This window comes from Pinus tabuliformis, chromosome J, assembly GCF_031772625.1.
Source record: "Pinus tabuliformis cultivar Carrire ecotype Pingquan chromosome J, CPIR1, whole genome shotgun sequence".
In the NCBI taxonomy this organism is placed as follows: domain Eukaryota; kingdom Viridiplantae; phylum Streptophyta; class Pinopsida; order Pinales; family Pinaceae; genus Pinus; species Pinus tabuliformis.
The window spans coordinates 574493028-574501842 of record NC_142295.1 but is presented as its reverse complement, the minus strand read 5'-3'; positions in this window follow the sequence as shown (position 1 = coordinate 574501842).

The following is an 8815-nucleotide window of genomic DNA, read 5'->3' as shown; positions in this document are numbered from 1 at the left end:
TCCAGTTACACAGAAAAAGAGATTTGAAGTGACTAGGGCTCGTTAAGTAAATGGATAAGGGTAGAAAAGGTAGATAATGATTAGTTCTAGAAGTTAAGGTTGAAAGGACCATATCGATCATGGTCAAAAAAGTGTCTAGATACATGTGATCACTCCTCCAAAGCGATATATATAAGCAATGTTATCCACATAATAAAGAGAGAAAATTGTATACAACATAATGTTGTCAGAATCAGGATTTATGTTCCCCTTGTGATAAGATACAAAATAATGTGCACTTTGACGGTGAGTTGTGGTCAAAGGAGGGACAAGGACCAAGGAATATGGAGGGAGCAACTATTTTAAACTCTAATGGTATGTAAAAGAATTTCCTTCCCCAGAAGAAACTTTAATTTCCTTGGTGTTATTTGTGTTTGTATTTGGTTTTTCATAATTCTAATGCTAACTTTAGTCTACGGGAATGGAATGCTCCCTCACTTGCCCATGTATTATCTCAGGATATGGGAGGTGCTACATGTACACCTTAACACGACCGCTAAGGTTTGTTATGAAGATGGGGTTACAAAATCTTTTTTTTTCCAATATTTACAAAACTTGAAACAAATACCACCATTGTGTCAAGCTCATCAAGAGCTCTCTAGTGATATACACTTTATCTCAATCTAAATTCCTGGATTAAAAGTTATGTCAATTTGAAGTGTCTAGTCAATTTAGTGTCCTAAATTGCTACATAAATTATCAATCCGGGTGTCGTAAACTAATGAAGTGTAGTGCACTATATGTGCTAAATAACCCTTTCTTACCTCACTATTTTCAATTTTATGTTTGTTTTGGGGTTTTGTTCTTTTGATTCCTAAAGTTCTGCAATGTAGTTGAAATTTTAATCTACTGCTGACAAGATCCTAGAAGAATGAAGTGAGAGTCTAAAAGTGCTTTTTAGGTCAAGTTTGGAAGTGAGGTTTTTCAAAACAAAAAAGTGAAGAACAAAGCTTATCTTCTTGCTATTGTAATGGCTTCCAAAATATGAGTTGAAAAGACTCTTAAAACTGTTGTCTATTTAATTACAAAAACAAAATTTAAGTGAGAAATGGAATTGCAGCTATCTATAACAAACTGAGAATGAAATATTAGAAACAAAACTACTTCTGTTGTTTAATCTACTTGCAAATTTAGAGCTAAGTGAACTACTGAATATGGAATTGCAATTATACTAAGAAAAGAAACAAAAATGAAACTGCAGCTATTATATTTGTGGAAGCAAAACTAAATGAAGTATTGTTATCACTCTGCTATATAATTTAGGGAGAATTGACTCCTTATGATAGCAACATTTGAGAGATTCCATTCTTCATCATTCTAACAGAAGTAAAAATGAAAATGCAAGGAAAAACTCAGTCATTAGTAATACATTTCACCATTTAGTCTTAGGTTCAACCATAAACGAAGGGCTTTTGGAAATATCTATTTAAATCATGAGTTACTTAAATTGATAAGAAAATGGCATTAAGCTATCTAACTCTAAACTAATGAACAACAAGTAATCTCATTCATAAACACAACATTTCGCCATTTAGTTTGAAGATTAATCATCAACGAAAGGGTGTCGTAAACTAATGAAGTGTAGTGCACTATATGTGCTAAATAACCCTTTCTTACCTCACTATTTTCAATTTTATGTTTGTTTTGGGGTTTTGTTCTTTGATTCCTAAAGTTCTGCAATGTAGTTGAAATTTTAATCTACTGCTGACAAGATCCTAGAAGAATGAAGTGAGAGTCTAAAAGTGCTTTTTAGGTCAAGTTTGGAAGTGAGGTTTTTCAAAACAAAAAAGTGAAGAACAAAGCTTATCTTCTTGCTATTGTAATGGCTTCCAAAATATGAGTTGAAAAGACTCTTAAAATTGTTGTCTATTTAATTACAAAAACAAAATTTAAGTGAGAAATGGAATTGCAGCTATCTATAACAAACTGAGAATGAAATATTGGAAACAAAACTACTTCTGTTGTTTAATCTACTTGCAAATTTAGAGCTAAGTGAACTACTGAATATGGAATTGCAATTATACTAAGAAAAGAAACAAAAATGAAACTGCAACTATTATATTTGTGGAAGCAAAACTAAATGAAGTATTGTTATCACTCTGCTATATAATTTAGGGAGAATTGACTCCTTATGATAGCAACATTTGAGAGATTCCATTCTTCATCATTCTAACAGAAGTAAACATGAAAATGCAAGGAAAAACTCAGTCATTAGTAAGACATTTCACCATTTAGTCTTAGGTTCAACCATCAACGAAGGGCTTTTGGAAATATCTATTTAAATCATGAGTTACTTAAATTGATAAGAAAATGGCATTAAGCTATCTAACTCTAAACTAATGAACAAAAAGTAATCTCATTCATAAACACAACATTTCGCCATTTAGTTTGAAGATTAATCATCAACGAAAGGCTCTGGAAATATTTGCTTATATCATGAGTGACTACACTAAGAAGGAAAAGGTACTGAACAACAAGAAATCTCATTCATAAACTCCATATTTCACCATTTAGTTTGAGGATAAACCATCAACGAAAGGCTTTGGAAACATTCATCTATGTAATGAGTGACTATCCTAATAAGCAAAAGGCATGAAACAACTTAAATTTAAAAACTAAAAACTAAGGAACAACAGAAGAAATAAGTCTAATGATGCTACTGACAACAATTTAAAAACTACAGTTAAAAAGCTAGAGAATAAGGGAAACTAAAGAACTACTTCTACACTGGAATGCACCTATCTGAGTTAGTGGAAACAAATGACAAAAGCTGCAATGAACACGGTGTTAGAAACGATTATGAACATAATAAAAAAACACAATAAATGTACAGCTGAACGAAGGAAGACAACAAATGAAAATGTACAGAAATGAAAAGTAACCTCGACCACGCAAGGGCCCTCTGCAAGGTCTAGGACTAGCAACGCAGAATCACTTCACACGCTTCAGGTATCCATATAAGAAAAACAGAGTTTTTTATATTAAAAATAGAGTACTGAATGTCTCGTGCTACAGGTGGAAATTGCACTACTTCATCATCAAAAACATTAACTAGTTCTGCGTTCCAAACGCTGATATTTATAGGAAAAATACACAACTGTTTTAAGAGAGAAGTCTTCTACAGCAAACACGTAAACAGGTAGTGTATCCAGAAATTTAGTCTTCGGTTGGCTTGAAAAATAAATCTCTGAATAGTGGCTGTTGGATACTGGTTATGCAGGTGGCAAACGACATCCTTAGCTTCAGGAACCTGCCTCGGATTCATTTACTAGGAAACGTGCAAAAACAGAGTTCTAGTTGTTGTAGGTCTTCTCCGTTGACTCCCCTTTGACCGGGGTCTTTCTCATCGACTTTGATCAAATGGATAGGACACCATCCATGTACTGACATTTTCCCAGCTACCCATATGGTTCGTTTCTTCTCTCGACACCTGTAACCTACAAAAGTATGGAGATGGCTGCGGAATGGCCGGTTAGCTGCGGAATGTGGCTATGTTCCGTAGCTGAAAAACAAAAACCTATCCAAATAACACACATAATAATATAATTTGAAAATCACTGAAATGCACTCCTAGAGGCAACATGCAATGGCTTTTGATGGTTTAGGATGCATTGGCATGGGAAAACAAAGGAAGAAGGATGAAGAAATTGCTTAAGAAAGAGGCAGTTTTGGAACTCAACATACCCCCACTGTGAAGCTGTTGCATGTCCTCATGCAACCAAAATTGTAACAACCTTCTTCTACTGCATCTGCTCTGAAACCTCAGCTAGAACATCCAACCTTTTCTTGTTTCTCTTTGCTGCCACTACCATTCTAGGCTTTCTCATGAGGAATCTATATTTAAGGTTGATGAGGGCCCTGCTTAGCTTCCTATTTTTCCTCTTCAATTTTATGTTCTTCTTATGCCACAGACCCAAATGAAGCATGGTATTATCATGAATGATTTTGTCCAACTTGTTTTGCTCTTTTAAAGCTTCATTTTCCTTCTGAATATGCCTATTTAAGACCTCTAACTCATAGATTTCTTGCTTAAGTGAGTGAATCAGAGTCTCTTGTGATGTAGCTGGCTGCTCAGGGTTGGATGAAGTCCCCTGATCTACTGTTGTATTCTTCTACTCCAATGATTCAATATAATCATAGATCTACTGCTGAACTGGGTCAATCCCTGGAGATACTCTTTTTGGACTACTTTCAAAGTCTAGTTGAGGAGAATGTTGTGGACTCTGCTCAAATGAGATGTTGTCTTGGGATTGAGTTGGAGTCTCCTCTCCCAAATCTATGAATTGGGCCTCTTTTGTCTTTGTTTTCTTCATTTTGCCCTTAAGCCTAGAGCTTCTCCTCAGACTTTGTGAGCCTATGTTTTCTTCCTCTATGACCTGTCTTCTTTTCCCTTTTTCTTTCTCTTTCTTGGACTGTTCCTTAATGTGGACTAATTTCTCAGAGAGTAATTGTTCCTCCTCTGATGAAGGCTCAGGAGTTTGATAGATTTCCTCAACTTTTATTTTCATTTTTCCTCTCTGTTTTGTTTGCTTTATGATCTCGGTTAGAGTTTCAGAGAGAGGTTCTTCCTCACTGTTTTATTTTGTTGAACTTGTAGGAGTGTTTTGAATTGCAAGATTTGTTCTCCTCCTCCTACTCTTTTTTACTGAACTTCCTTCAGGTAACTCAGGTGGATCTTGGAAAAAGTTCCTGATCAGGAATTTTTCCCATGTATCTCCCATATCCTTAAAATAATTTTCAACTATAATTTTTATGAGACCGTGGTGATAAAGGTGAGGTTCTATATCCTCTATTTTTTCTCTGAACAATGGTGGACATCTTCCTTAAGCTATTCAACAAAAAGTAAGGGAGATTGATGGTTCCGTTTTCAAGAAAGTTCATCAACAACCTTATGTGATACATATACATTGAACCATATCTACCCTCACATGTGATAAATTTCTAAATAATCAAGAGCAAACTACTCCATTTATCCTTAAGTGTAGAGATGGGAATTCCTCTTTTGAAAATTGAGATATCCATACCTGGGTTTTGGAGAATGACTTTCCAAGCCTCATCATGGAATTCCTTATTTTTGAACCACCTCTCTCCATCTTTTGGTAGTTCGGTTGCAGCTGCAATGGAAGATTCAGACACCGAGAACTTTATATCACCAATCTCCACATCTACCCCATCAAAAGATCTTGCAAATGTCTTGGTAACTTCTTTGTGATGGCCATCGAATTTCTTAATAAACTTCAGCCAGCCAGCCTTCTTCAACGTCCCTTTCAACTGAGGGTATCCCTCCATAAACTTTACTCCTATAGGTTCTGTTCTTACAATGGGACCCATTATTCTTTTCTCTGCTTTTCTTCACTGTGTAGAAAACTCTGTAAACGGTGGTATATGGAAACAAAACAGTTACAGGGACAGAAATGGAATATCAGAGAACTGTAGAAAAAAACGATGGATATGGAACTGTGGAAAAAATGATGGATATGAGAATGAAATATGGAGGGTATACAAAGCAGGGAGGCCGTATGCACGGAAAAAGTGTGGAGGATATAAGGACTGGTGCACACGTAGACTGTGTGGAGACAGAGTATTGCTCATACACAGAACCGAAAACTGAATGAATAGTTCGAGTGCTTGTATTCATAAGAAGGCTGCGGGAGTAAAGAAAAACGAGAAACTCGGTGTGTAAAAGAGCCGTATCCAACTGGGTTAAGTTCACATAATTAGTCGTTTAAACAGGTGGAGTAGAGAAGTACAGTGAAGTACGAGTTAAAGTCGGAGAGAAAATCATGAGACCGTTAAGCATTAAGTCGGAAGGCATGGTGGAGTAATGACAACAATCAAATCGCATGATGACAAGTCAAGGAGTAGTGATTATTCAAATTATATAACTTATGCTTTTATAATACTATTTGAAATAGGTTTTTATTCTCACCTATAGAACCATACCTTTCCATTGGCTAACCTTTGGTTGTTTGATTTTGTAGGTGCTTAAGTGCTGATGTGTCTTCAAAAGTTGATTTTTCCCTCAGTACCTGCATCTGGCTTTTTATTTTTTATTTTTTGGCTAATGATCAAACTGTTACTGCAGAGTCGGATTAGCTATAGAACAAGATCAACTGTAGAACTAGAATAGCTACGGAATTAGAACAGCTGCGGAATTGGAGAACAGCTGCAGAATGTAACACAGTGAATAAAATTTGACTTGATGAATGAATGAAAATAGAAAATGACTGTGTGGATGAAATATGGCAAAATGGAGATGAAAATTGGATATGGAAGAAATACTGAAGAAAAGTTTATTGATGGAATGTGGTGATGAAATTTGCAGAAATAAAATGGAATGGAATGAAATAAACCATGAGTTTTCAGAATGCATAATGAAGGACCTTTTTTTTTTTTAAAATATAGGGTGTCAAAGTCTTCTGATTTTCACCCTATATTTTATGTATAAGGATGCCAATCAGTGATTAGTTTTCAACCTTACACATATACCCACACACACACACACATATATATAGATATATAGATATATTTTAATTGATGAAAAGAACAAAGACTAAGTTGGTGGAGAAGAATGATTCTTCTTCACCAGCTTCATTTCAGAATTATTTTGAAAGATCTTGATAAACTCCTCCTTTGAGATTGGCTTTTGATAAATCTTCAACCTATGACCATTCACAAGGAGAGGAGTTTGATGCTCATCTATGGTTCTGATTCTTACTGCTCCATTACTGAAAACTTTTTCAATCTCATATGGCCCAAGCCAATGAGTTTGAAATTTTCCTTGAAAATCCTTGAACTTTGAATCAAATAGCAATGCCCAATCTCCCTCTTGAAACCTTTTGTCCTTGATGTACTTGTCATGCCACTTAGCTCTTTGTTGCTGAACTAGACCAGTCCTTTGAACTACTTCTTGTTTGATTTCATCAAGTTCATTCAACTACTCCAGTCTATGCTTTTGAGCTTTTGATAGATCCATCCCCAACTTAACTGCCATCTTGAAAGTTTTGACTTGGAACTCAATGGAGAACAGGACTTGCTTTCCATAAACAATTTCATAAGGTGTATGTCCTGTTGTGTTCCTCCATGTAGTTCTATAGGCCCACAAGGCTTCAGGAAGCCTTTCTGCCCAATCTCTTCTATGTAGATGCACAGTCTTGGTGAGGATTCCTTCAATTACTTTATTTCTAGACTCCACTTAACCATTTACTTATGGAAGATAGGGAGTGGATTTCCTATGCTTGATCTTGTACTCTTCGATAAGCCTCTCCATCATTTTGGATGTGAATTGAGATCCCTGATCTATCACAATTTCTCTTGGAACACCACAGCGAGTAAAAATATCCTCAAAAAGAAAACTAACTACTGAATTTTCGTTAGCAAAAAGTAATGCTCTAGCTTCTACCCATTTGGTGACATAATCAGTACATACTAATATATATTTTTTCTACTTGGATGGAGGATTAATAGGTCCAATAAAGTCTAAAGCCCATTTTTCAAAGGGTTCGATAAGTACCTGAGGTTGTAATGGCATCTCATTTAAGGGAGCAGGTTTCCCTACCCCTTGGCAGCTGTCGCACCTTCTAACATATTCCTTTGCATCTCTGGATATGGATGGCCAATAATATCCTAAAGAAAGGATTTTATAGGTTGTCCTCTTGTCAGCAAAGTGTCCACCGCATGGCTCATCATGACATGCTTTGAGAATATCAAACATTTCATCTTCCCTGACACATCTTCTGATCATAAGATCTGGCCCTATTTTATACAATTCGTTAGAGATCCATGAATATCTTGAACTATTTTGAATAATCTTTCTTTTCTCTCTAGGAAATAAATGTGAAGGTAACTTCCCTGTAACCAAATAGTTAGCAACATCTACAAACCAAGGAGTTTGAGTAGTTACTGCAAATAGATATTCATCAGGGAACTTATCCTCAACCAGAGAGTCTTCTTTGATATTCTGAATCCTGGACAAGAAATCAACAACTGTGTTTTGTTTTCCAGGTCTATCTAGCACAATAATATTGAATTCTTGCAAAAGTAAAAGCCATCTTGTAACTCTGCCATTAGTAATAGGTTTATTCATCAAATATCTAATTGCAGAGTGATCTGTATGAACAAAAGTTTCATAGCCTGTTATATAATGTCTAAACTTGTTAATTGCATGAACAACAGCTAAGAACTCTTTTTCAGTCACAGTATAATTCAACTCAGTGGGAGTCAAATTCTTACTTGTATAGTAAATGGCATAAGGAATCAAATCTTTTTGTCCCAGTACAGCTCCTAGAGCTGTATCTGAAGCATCTGTAGAAATATGGAAAGGAAGTTTCCAATTTGGTCCTCTTAAGATAGGTGCTTCAGATATTTTTGTTTTCAAGGTTTCAAATGCTAGTTGGCAATCAGGATTCCACTTGAATTCACAATCTTTTGTAAGCAATTTGAAGAGTGGAGATGCTACTTTAGTAAAGTTTTCTATGAACCTTTTGTAATATCCTGTAAATCCTAGAAAACTCCTAACATCTTTTTGGCAATTTGGAATTGGTAACTTAGATATGACTTCAACTTTAGATTTGTCTACTTTAATCCCATCTCCTGAAATGTGATGTCTTAAAACAATACCTTCCATAAACATCATAAATCAATTTTCATGGCTTAGTGAAAGGTTTGTTTCTTTACATCTTTTAAGGACTTTTTCCAAATTTTCCAAGGCTTCTTCAAATGTGTTACCATAGACTGTAAAATCATCCATATATACCTCTACACAATCATGTATTAG